The 11,159-nt window shown below is 56.1% G+C and overlaps 1 long non-coding RNA gene across 1 annotated transcript; it reads right to left on the reverse strand.

Moving 5' to 3' along the window:
• Positions 1 to 677: 677 nt before the first annotated feature.
• LOC120969584 (uncharacterized) lies at positions 678 to 1,742 on the reverse strand. The gene is made up of 2 exons (XR_005763908.3): positions 1,397 to 1,742; positions 678 to 1,185 (listed from the first exon to the last, which is right to left on the reverse strand). It is a non-coding gene; the product is annotated as an uncharacterized lncRNA (long non-coding RNA).
• Positions 1,743 to 11,159: the final 9,417 nt, after the last annotated feature.

Below are 11,159 nucleotides of genomic sequence, written 5' to 3' on the forward strand. Positions count from 1 at the left end.
CTTTGAGTAACCAAAGTTGCAAATTTTCACTGGGATGTTCGACTCTCATCATGTTTAAGATCATGGTGACAGATTTCCTGCATTTCTAGCATCAGTTAATGAGGGGGGAAATCTGCATTGGTTTCCTTTGATAATTTTCCAAAGCAAAGTGTGCCATGAAATGGCAGTAGCAGACCTCCGAAAGTAGTTGCTGAAAGAAGTACCTTGCTTGTTGACAAGAGAAAGCATACAAGTTATATGGTTACATCATTAGAGAATAAATAGAAGCATCTCTGATTAAATTTATTCTTATTTACGAAAAATGTTAGTGTTGTACATCAGGCTGCAAAGCAATTCTCAACATTCAATTCAACTGGAATCACCAATAACATCGAAACAGAGGTATTTGAACTGACAATGAGCTCGAATATATAAATTTGGAAGTCGTACATGTTACGAAAATTAATTTTGTTACATATACTTCTTTTTATCTGAGTCGTCTTATTGGAAGGTAACATTCTACAAATTTAGCATGTGCAGGTGCAGGTGCAGTTAGTGGAAAACATAAAAAATCAATCTAGTTCAGCTTCAAAATATTGATGTGAACTATATGATTCAGAAATTAGAACACATGACATGTTCTCTAATCAGTTTATGCCTTTAAATCATTTGTCAAGCAACAACCATACCAATTGTCATGCGGAGAAAAATCTGATTCATAATGCTTATCATTCTGTAATGTTGGCAGTCCAGGAACACAACATGAAACATTACAGGTGCATTACTCATGCAGAAATCAAGGCTATCCCTCGCCGTGTTGTAAGCTTCACCTAAAGTTTACATTGGTGCACGTCGGCCTTATACAACGCAGCAGCTCTCACAGACAAACGCAGCAGCTATCATTAGTACACAAGTACACACGAACGAAATGATATTAACAACTTCATTCACACCCAATCTGCAGTTCCTCAGGTTGACTTATCAAATCAAATTAATAAGTAGGCACACCCACCAACAAACTACTAAAGATCCAACCTTTGATGTAGAAGTCGTGGTAACTCATCTTCTAGTTGTTCTAGGGAGTTGGATGAACACCATGAGCCGCAGAAACTTGGCGAGAACCCACCCATCTCTTTTCCGACCTTCGCCGGCGCCGCAACCGCGTTCCTGATGCTCCTTCCGCTGCGTTCCTCTATTCCGTTGACACTGCCAGAACCACAAGAATTTGAATCAGACATTGACAGAAATTTTCTCCAAAATAGAGCGCTAACAAACCATTAAAAATCCTATGAATTCCATTCCTACAAATCAATCGACCCGCAGAGCGCTAAGCCACCTTAATTAGTAGCATCTTCGTGGGTGAAGACGATGAGGAGCGGCGGGCGGCGGCCGTGTTGTCTGTTCGGCGGCCACGTACCTGGGGTAGCAGAGGAGGAGCAGCGGGGCGGCGGCCTGCTCTCGCATCCGTTGGAGGAGGAGCGGCGGGGGTAGCGGCCTGCTCTTAAGTTCGTTAGAAAGGGACCGGCGGGGGCGTCGGCCTGCGCTCGCGTCCGTGGGAAGAGGATCAGCGGCCTACATGGGGAAGCAGAGGAGCAGCGGCAGGGGCGGTGTCCTGCAATTGCCTCCGTCGGAGGAGCGGCGAGGACGGCGGCCTGCTCTCGCGTACGGTAGAAGTGGATCGGCCGGGGCGGCGACCTGCTCTCAGATGCGCCGGATGAGGGTTGGTTGTCTTCGCGTTTTCCGCGGCCCTCGCGCCCCTCATCAGGAAGCCAGGATGTGTTTGTTTCCTTTTATGATTCCACCTTCTTTTCCTACTTGTGCGGGTGTGGGGGGACATCGGTTCGGCAGAGTAATCGTCCGCCAGGGAAAATTGATAAACGCACTCTTGGCTGATGGTTAGTGTAATCTGAACGGTTAGATGAAATTAAATGACTTTGAACGTGAGGCTGTAATTGGTCGGGTTGTTATGTGTAGATTAGGCTGAGTGCGTTTAGCGATGAATATGTTTGCTTGTTTAATAGTAGTATAGAAACAGTGAAACCATACCTGATTCCAACTCCCAACACTCTTACCTAAAAAGAATTCCAACACCAGTATATACGTTTTTTGTAGAATTACCCAGTATATACAGCGTGTGTGTTTTTATGGTGTGGTCTGGTAAATTTTGGTGATGGCCGATGCCAGCCTTTGACTTTCGTGGACTGTTTCACAACGGATCAACAAAAGACGTGTTTTCCCACCTAAAAAACAAAAAGTTGATTTTTTTAGAAAAACAAAACAAAAAGTTGATGAGTAACCCAATAGCCTAGGGCCACGAACGAGCGTTTCTAGACTGATATCATCACCTCCCCAACCAAGTTTGTAAGCGCGTTCTTGATGTAACAAAGTATGCAGCAAATTTTACGTTCAAAGAAAAATCTGTACCAAATTTAATCAATGACGTTCCAGAACTAATTCAAATGGTGTTGCGGTACACATTACAGCCTTGCTAGTATAGAACGAATTGAATAAAATAATGCTTCAAATTCGTCGGGTCACAGTTCCAAATGGTGCTTCATACTAGTTTCCACTACGCATACGCACTCGGCCCTTCCTCAAAGGAAAGGAGGCTCAAAGCCAACATACAGCTTTTAACGCAGGGCAATCGGAAGGAGTGAAGTCTGTTTTAAACCTTAAGGTTGTAGGGCTCGTCGTAAATGAACCATCACCTTCAAATCCCTGAAATATGTACCCTATACTCACTAATCCCGGTCTATCTCAGACCTTGAATCCGTTTGGCGGATCATGAAAAAGATTATCCCGGCCGGGATCAATCTTTACTCTCATTTACTACACTGGCCCACATGTCATGTTCATTTTGAATCGGACGGTGGCAGCACGTCCACGGTGAAAGACCTGTTGCTATTGACGATTGTGGCGGCGAGGCCGACCATGAGTGCGCTGGAGACGGCCGTGCGTGTCCCATATCGATGGTGATGCCGTTGCTGGCAGCTGCGGCGAAGGAGCTCGGGGACAGCCGGTTGCTGCCGTTGGTGGAGTTGGCGGAAAGTGTCACGCACGTCGTCTGTCGGCTGCACGGCGACGTAATGGCCGGCGCGGAGAGGTCGAGCACCAGCGGGCGGCTGGCACTGAGCGGCGCGGCTTAGCGCATCGTGGACATGCCTTCTTTGGTGATCGTCGTGAGCAAAGGCTTGCCGCTGGTCGCCGCAGTATAGATGGTGAGCAGGAGGAAGACGTACGGGGACTGGCTTGGACTGCCGCCATATTTCGGCTTGTGTTGGAATCGATGGTGTGAAGGAAGTAACTTGTGTGACGGGAGAATAATAAGTGTTGAACATGTGTACATGTACGTAGGTCTGGTTCTGTATGCAGTACCTGTAGTATCTGTCTCTCTCTATGTACGTGTATCTTAGGAGACAAGATACCGGTCGCACCCCTTGTACCTATATATATGTGCCTAGTGCACGATCAATCAATTATCGATACACCAAATCATTCTCTACATGGTATCTATCGCAAGTCGATCTTCCAGCTTCCGCTAACCCTAGCCGCCGCCTCGGGCCGCCGCCGCCGCCGCCGCCACCACCCCTCCTCCCCGCGCGCCACCTCCCCACCGCGCGCCTCCACGCCGCGCTGCCCCTTCTCGCCGCGCCGCCTGCCTCCCGCCGCCGCGCCGCCGCCTCCCTCCCCACGATCTCATCGCCATGTCTTCCAACGCCTCCACTTACTCCAACCCCTTCGCCGTCGACCCTGCCGAGATCCGCGTGATGTCCATGCACGCGTCCCCGTGACCCTCGACACCTCCAACTCCACGTACTTCGCGTGGAAGACGTACTTCACGCTGCTCTTCCGCGAGAACAATCTCGTGGATCACGTGGATGGCACCGTGGACTCCCGCACCATGGTGGCCGACGCCGAGTGGACCGCGATCGACGCCACGATCATCCGGTGGTTCTTCACCACCATCTCCAAGGACTTGTTCCACATGGTCGTGAGTGTCGGCGACGACGCCCGCGCCCTGTGGGTCAAGCTGAACGGCGTCTTCACCGACAACCAGCTTCAGCGCCGCGTTTTTCTGCAGCAGGAATTTTTTGACTGTCACCAGGATGAACAGTCCATTGATGACTACAGCCGCCGCCTGAAGACGTTGGCGGACGAGCTCCGTGACATTGGAGCCAAGGTGGACGACGACCTCCTCCTCAGCACGCTCACCGCCGGCCTCAACGAGGACTTCGGCAACGCCGCCTCTAACCTCACCTTGATGCCGGAGCCCTCCTTCCCCAAGTTTGTGGCGTACTTGAGGTTGGAGGAGCGCCGGATGATGGGGGTCAAGAAGCGTGTGCAGCACCACGCCCTCGCCGCCGGCACCTCTCGCGGCGCCCCTCCACCGACCGCCCCACCCGCGCCGCACCAGCAGCCGCCGCCACCAGCGCCTCCGGGGTACTTCCCCCTCCCGCCCGCGCCTCCCGCCCTTCCCGCTGCCCCCCAGCAGCCGGGTGGCGGGCGCCGCGGCAACCGCCGCGGGGGCGGCCGCAAGCAGCAACAGGCGCCGGGGGGGGGGGGGGCCGTCAGCCGCAGCAGGTGACTCCCCCATGGACGTACGGCACCAACCCATGGACCGGTGTCGTCCATGCCTACTCCATGCAGGTCCCTCGGGCTCCGGCTCCGGGCATCCTTGGGCCCCGCCCGGCGGGTCACCAGGCCCTCTTCGCCGCGCCGAACGCCGTTCCCTACAGCGGCTATGGTACCGCGTCCCCGCCGGCGCCCGCCTATGGGTCCGCGCCGGCCTATGGCGCCGCCGCCGCGCCAGCCTATGGGACCGCGCCCTCCTACGGCGCCGCTGCTGCTCCGGCCTTCGGGGCTGCTCCCGCGCCGGCCTACGGAGGGTTCTACCCTCCTCAGGCGCCGCCGCCGTGGGACCCGGCCTTGCTCGCCGCACTGCACTCCGCCCCGTCACCGAGCTCCTACGGTGGCGGTGGTGACTGGTACATGGACTCGGGCGCCACTGCTCACATGACTGCTCATCCCGGTAACCTCACATCTGCCACTCCCGTTCATACTCCCACCCGTATCATCGTTGGTAACGGTTCCTCCCTACCCATTACTCACGTCGGTCATATGTCTTTTCCTTCTACTTCTACTCCTGTGCATATTTCTAATATTCTTGTGTCTCCTGACTTAGTCACTAATCTTGTTTCCGTTCGTCGCCTTACTCGTGAGAATCCCATAACTGTTGAATTTGACGATATCGGTTTTTCTGTGAAGGACGCCCGTACACGGATGGTGCTCCACCGATGTGATAGCCCGGACGAGCTTTATCCAGTGCATCCCTCCGGCGCCACCACCACCCGTCGCCCCGCCGCCTTCGCCGCCAGTGTTGATCTTTGGCATGCCCGTCTCGGTCATCCCAACTCCACCGCTATGCGTCAGATTCTTCAAAGTTTTTCTTTCTCATGTAATAAAGTCGACGATCACTCTTGCGAGGCTTGCCGTCTTGGCAAGCACGTTCGTCTTCCCTTTAGCGAGTCTACAAACATTTCCACCTTTCCGTTTCAGTTGTTGCATAGTGATGTTTGGACGTCCCCGGTTGCTAGCAACACGGGGTATTTATACTATCTGGTGATATTGGATGATTTTACTCATTATGTGTGGACCTTCCCTCTCCGTCGCAAGTCCGACGCTCTTGCCACACTCACCGCCTTTTATTCATATGTCACCACACAGTTCGGTCGTCCTATTCTCGCCTTGCAAACTGACAACGGCAAGGAGTTTGACAACGTCGCCGTCCGCAATTTACTTGCGTCCCACGGCACCATCTTTCGCCTCACCTGCCCCTACACGTCTCAGCAGAATGGTCGCGCCGAGCGCGTCCTTCGCACGCTTAACGACTGTGTCCGCACGTTGCTCTTCCACTCCTACGTGCCTACTCGGTTCTGGCCGGACGCGCTCGCGACCGCCAACCTCCCCATTAACATTCGCCCTTGTCGTTCCCGCTGGAACTACACCCCTCACCAGCTCCTCTTCGGTGCGGTTCCATCTTATGATGGTCTTCGCATTTTCGGGTGTCTCTGCTATCCTAGCACCGCATCCACTGCTCCTCACAAAGTCGCGCCCCGGTCCCTTCCTTGCATCTTCCTTGGCTATCCTCCCAACACCAAAGGTTACCGGTGCTATGATCCAGTCTCCCACCGCGTTTTCACTTTGCGGCATGTGTACTTTGATGAGCTCGTGTTCCCGTTTCAGCAGGTACCGTCACCTTCGGAGTCTCCTGCGGCGCGGTTCGCCCCTGCCTCCACCTTTGGCAGACCGCACAGCCGCGCCCCGGGTCCGGCCCTGCCCGCGCTCCCCGCGCCGGCGGCCCCTGGCGCTGCGGCCCCTGCCGCGGCCCCCGACGCAGCGGCCCCCGACGCAGCGGCCTCCTCGGCCGCCCCCGCGGCCCCCATCGCCGTGGCCCCCCTCGGCCGGCCCCGCCGCGGCCCCCGCCGTGGCCCCCGCGCCGGCGGCCCCTGGCGCGGCCCCCGACGCAGCTGCCTCCTCGGCCGCCCCCGCGGCCCCCGTCGCCGTGGCCCCCTCGGCCGGCCCCGCCGCGGCCCCCGCCGTGGCCCCCGTCGCCGCGGCCCCCTTGGCGGCTCCCGTCGCCACGGCTGCACCCCTCCCCGGTGTGGTCACTCGGGCTCGGACTGGGACCCTGCGTCCCAGCACGCGCTACCCGTCGGACGAGTACGCATGCGCGGCTTCTACCTCGACGCCGTCACCGCTCCCCACCTCCGCTCGCGCAGCCCTTCGGGATCCGAACTGGCTAGCTGCGATGCGTGAGGAGTTTGATGCCCTGCAGCGCAACCGTACGTGGCAGCTTGTCCCGCGGCCACCCCGTGCCAATGTCATCACTGGCAAGTGGGTCTTCCGCCACAGGACTCGTCTCGACGGTTCTCTCGAGCGCTACATGGCGCGTTGGGTGGTGCGCGGTTTTCGCCAGCGCGCCGGCGTGGACTTCACCGACACCTTCGCCCCGGTTGTTAAACCGGGCACGATTCGCGCCGTTCTCCAGCTTGCTGTTTCTCGCGCCTGGCCTGTCCACCAGCTCGATGTGTCTAATGCTTTCTTGCATGGCCATCTCGACGAGCAGGTGTTGTGTCAGCAGCCGACTGGTTTCGTCGACACCGACTATCCGGACCACGTGTGCTTGCTCTCCCGTTCTCTCTACGGGTTGAAGCAGGCACCTCGGGCCTGGTACCAGCGGATCGCGGCCTTCCTCCAGCAACAGGGGTTCCGGTCCACACGGTCCGGTGCGTCCCTGTTTGTCTACCACCAGGGCCACGCCATCGCGTACCTCCTCCTGTACGTCGACGACATCATCCTGACTGCGTCCTCGCCAGCTCTTCTTCAGCAGATCACAGCTCGCCTCGGCACCGAGTTCGCCCTCAAGGACTTGGGGGCTCTTCACTACTTCCTCGGCATCGAGGTAGGGTGCCGGGCTACTGGTTTCTTTCTGCACCAGCAGAAGTACGCCTATGAGCTTTTGGAGCGCGCGGGCATGCTTAATTGCAAGCCTGCTTCCACGCCTGTCGATACGAAGGCTAAGGTGTCCGCCGTCGAGGGCTCTCCGGCGTCCGACTCTCCCTTCTACCGCTCCATCGTCGGTGCGCTTCAGTATCTCACACTGACGCGTCCGGACATTCAGTATGCTGTCCAGCAGGTGTGCCTTCACATGCATGCTCCTCGTGACACCCATTGGGCTCTCGTGAAACGTATACTTCGGTACATACGTGGCACCACAGCCACGGGTCTCACCCTGACGGCCTCGCCCGACACCAGCCTTGTCGCCTACTCCGACGCCGACTGGGCTGGGTGTCCCGACACTCGACGCTCCACTTCCGGCTACTGCGTCTACCTCGGGCCCTCTCTGATTTCGTGGTCGTCTAAACGACAACCCACGGTCTCACGATCGAGCGCCGAGGCCGAGTATCGGGCCGTGGCCAACGCCGTCGCGGAGTGTTCCTGGCTACGACAGCTCCTCCAGGAGTTGCTATGCGAGGTCACCAAGGCGACGCTCGTCTACTGTGATAACGTCTCCGCGGTGTACCTCGCTGTCAACCCTGTCCATCACCGATGGACGAAGCACATCGAGCTCGACATCCACTTTGTCCGGGAGCACGTCGCACTTGGTCGTGTTCGTGTTCTACATGTGCCCACCGATCAGCAGTTCGCCGATGTGATGACGAAGTGACTACCCACCTTGACTTTCGAGGGGTTTCGGTCCAGTCTTTGCGTCACCGGCGACGCTTCGACTGCGGCGCGTGTTGAACATGTGTACATGTACGTAGGTCTAGGTTCTGTATGCAGTACCTGTAGTATCTGTCTTCCTCTGTATGTACGTGTATCTTAGGAGACAAGATACCGGTCGCACCCCTTGTACCTATATATGTGTGCCTAGTGCACGATCAACCAATTATCGGTGCACCAAATCATTCTCTACAATAAGTGTGGCCAATGGATGCTAGATGAAATATTATTGCGATCAGTGTTGCTTGACGAACCAGAATTGCATTTTTCTACGTTATCAAACACATTGTCACAGTCATAGACGATTCCTGTTCAGAGTCCTGCTCCTTCGTAGCGACATTATCCAAGATCGATCATGCACGCGTGCATTGATTGCTAGCTAAACATTGCATGCATGTATGCGTTTCTCCTTTTCTGTGTTTATACACATGCGTAGTACTCAGCTGTAGCACTGCAATCTGGGCGTTTTGCGTACTGATAATAATCCAAAAGGTCGATCGATGTGACGACCAGATCAACGCCACCTTCTTTCAAGCGCTCCAGAGCTCCAGCATGTGGTCGACACACTCCCCAGATCGCGAACTACAACCATGTATGCTGCCTTGCTGCCCGGTGCGCATGGGCTCACGCCAAAGAGAAAGAGAAGAGGAGAGATGCATGGATAAAGAAGATGTAGATGACATGTAAGCTGAGGTTGCCAGTGAGAGTAAGGAGTGATCCCGACCGGGATTGTGCATACAAACAGTCTAGGTTTGGATGAGGGTTGAAAAGGACCGGGATTACTGAGGACCGGGTACAAACTTCAAGGATTTGGAGGTGAGGATTTGTTTCCGACAAACCCTATAACCTTAAGGTTTAAAATAGACTTCACTCCAACCGGAAGCGTCCCCGGAGATAAAAGGCACACGCACGGGACCCAGCCGGACGCGGCATTTTAAGAGCACTTGGCCGGATCTGCCGGCGGGCCATGCACCGCCATGACCGATCGGGAAGCTGCCACGAACCAGGGGAGAATACTTCTATTCTACCCCTCGCTGTCATGCCTGTGCTATGCCCGCCGTCGGTGGACGTATACACTGGCCGGTAGCTCGGTCCCGTGACAGCGAACGCAAAGGCTGAGAGAGAGAGAGAGAGCGCGCGCGACACGTCCGATCGCCTAGAGTTTTCTCGGTCACGATCGGCGACTCCCCACGGCTCTGGGGTTTCGCTCGGAAGGTGTCGGCGCGAGGAATCGTCGTGTCAGGAATAGGGGCCGGCCATGCATGGCGCTAGTGCAGGCTTGGGTGCCCCCAGCATACTGTGTACTATCGTGCATGACGGAGTAGGAACGGGCCAGCGGCGTTCTGAGCTCTATGCTCCGGCCGGTGTTGGGCAACGGGGAGTAGCATATGCATATGCATATGCTACGGCCGGCAGGTCCATGTGGCCGGTTGATGGGAGTCCATGCATCGGCCGGCAGGTCCATGTGGCCGGTTGATGGGAGTCCATGCATCGGCCGGCGCTGGTTATTGCGATGCTGACCTTTGTATGCTGGTACTCCATATATGCATGCTGTCTTTCCGGTATGTCAGTCTGGGGGACCATGCAATCATCAATAATGCTAGACTTATAAAGACCTAGTACAAAGGTTTATTTAAGCTTTTAAACTGTAGAGAATGGTTTGGTGCATCGATAATTGATTGATCATGCACTAGGCACATATATATAGGTACAAGGGGTGCGACCGGTATCTTGTCTCATAAGATACACGTACATACAGAGGGAGACAGATACTACAGGTACTGCATACAGAACCCAGACCTACATACATATACACATGTTCAACACCCCCCTGCAGTCGAAGCGTCGCCGGTGACGCAAAGACTGGACCGAAACCCCTCGAAAGTCAAGGTGGGTAGTCCATTCGTCATCACATCGGCGAACTGCTGATCGGTGGGCACATGTAGAACACGAACACGACCAAGTGCGACGTGCTCCCGGACGAAGTGGATGTCGAGCTCGATGTGCTTCGTCCGTCGGTGATGGACAGGGTTGGCAGCGAGGTACACCGCGGAGACGTTATCACAGTAGACGAGCGTCGCCTTGGTGACCTCACATAGCAACTCCTGGAGGAGCTGTCGTAGCCAGGAACACTCCGCGACGGCGTTGGCCACGGCCCGATACTCGGCCTCGGCGCTCGATCGCGAGACCGTGGGTTGTCGTTTAGACGACCACGAAATCAGAGAGGGCCCGAGGTAGACGCAGTAGCCGGAAGTGGAGCGTCGAGTGTCGGGACACCCAGCCCAGTCGGCGTCGGAGTAGGCGACAAGGCTGGTGTCGGGCGAGGCCGTCAGGGTGAGACCCATGGCTATGGTGCCACGTATGTACCGAAGTATACGTTTCACGAGAGCCCAATGGGTGTCACGAGGAGCATGCATGTGAAGGCACACCTGCTGGACAGCATACTGAATGTCCGGACGCGTCAGTGTGAGATAGTGAAGCGCACCGACGATGGAGCGGTAGAAGGGAGCGTCGGACGCCGAAGATCCCTCGACGACGGACACCTTAGCCTTCGTATCGACAGGCGTGGAAGCAGGCTTGCAATTAAGCATGCCCGCGCGCTCCAGAAGCTCATAGGCGTACTTCTGCTGGTGCAGAAAGAAACCAGTAGCCCGGCGCGCTACCTCGGTGCCGAGGAAGTAGTGAAGAGCCCCCAAGTCCTTGAGGGCGAACTCGGTGCCGAGGCGAGCTGTGATCTGCTGAAGAAGCGCTGGCGAGGACGCAGTCAGGATGATGTCGTCGACGTACAGGAGGAGGTACGCGGTGGCGTGGCCCTGGTGGTAGACAAACAGGGAGGCATCGGACCGTGTGGACCGGAACCCCTGTTGCTGGAGGAAGGCCGCGATCCGCTGATACCA

This window comes from Aegilops tauschii, chromosome 7, assembly GCF_002575655.3.
Source record: "Aegilops tauschii subsp. strangulata cultivar AL8/78 chromosome 7, Aet v6.0, whole genome shotgun sequence".
Lineage (NCBI taxonomy): Eukaryota > Viridiplantae > Streptophyta > Magnoliopsida > Poales > Poaceae > Aegilops > Aegilops tauschii.